The 232-nt window shown below is 37.9% G+C and overlaps 1 pseudogene; it reads left to right on the top strand.

The window, feature by feature from the left end:
* The window catches only part of LOC116698801 (contactin-associated protein-like 4), a 421,932-nt pseudogene that overhangs the window by 241,494 nt on the left and 180,206 nt on the right, over positions 1–232 (top strand).

Raw genomic sequence — 232 nt, 5'->3', positions numbered from 1 at the left:
TAAACAGACCACGCCCCCTCTCATACCTTGAACTGTTTTAGCTAGATTCTTGTGAGTGGTAGCATTGAACACAGGACAGAGTTCTGTTTTAATTAGTGATGGTTTGCCCCGCCACATAAGCTTAAGCCACACCCCATTTAATTATCCTAGCTCAATAATTTTTAATCACAATAAAGTGATTGATACCATGTAAACTAAGCATATCCCATTGCTTTCTGTAATGAATTAGGAA

This window comes from Etheostoma spectabile, chromosome 12 (assembly GCF_008692095.1).
Source record: "Etheostoma spectabile isolate EspeVRDwgs_2016 chromosome 12, UIUC_Espe_1.0, whole genome shotgun sequence".
In the NCBI taxonomy this organism is placed as follows: domain Eukaryota; kingdom Metazoa; phylum Chordata; class Actinopteri; order Perciformes; family Percidae; genus Etheostoma; species Etheostoma spectabile.
The sequence above is the reverse complement of the archived record's forward strand: the minus strand, read 5'-3'. Positions and strand labels throughout refer to the sequence as shown.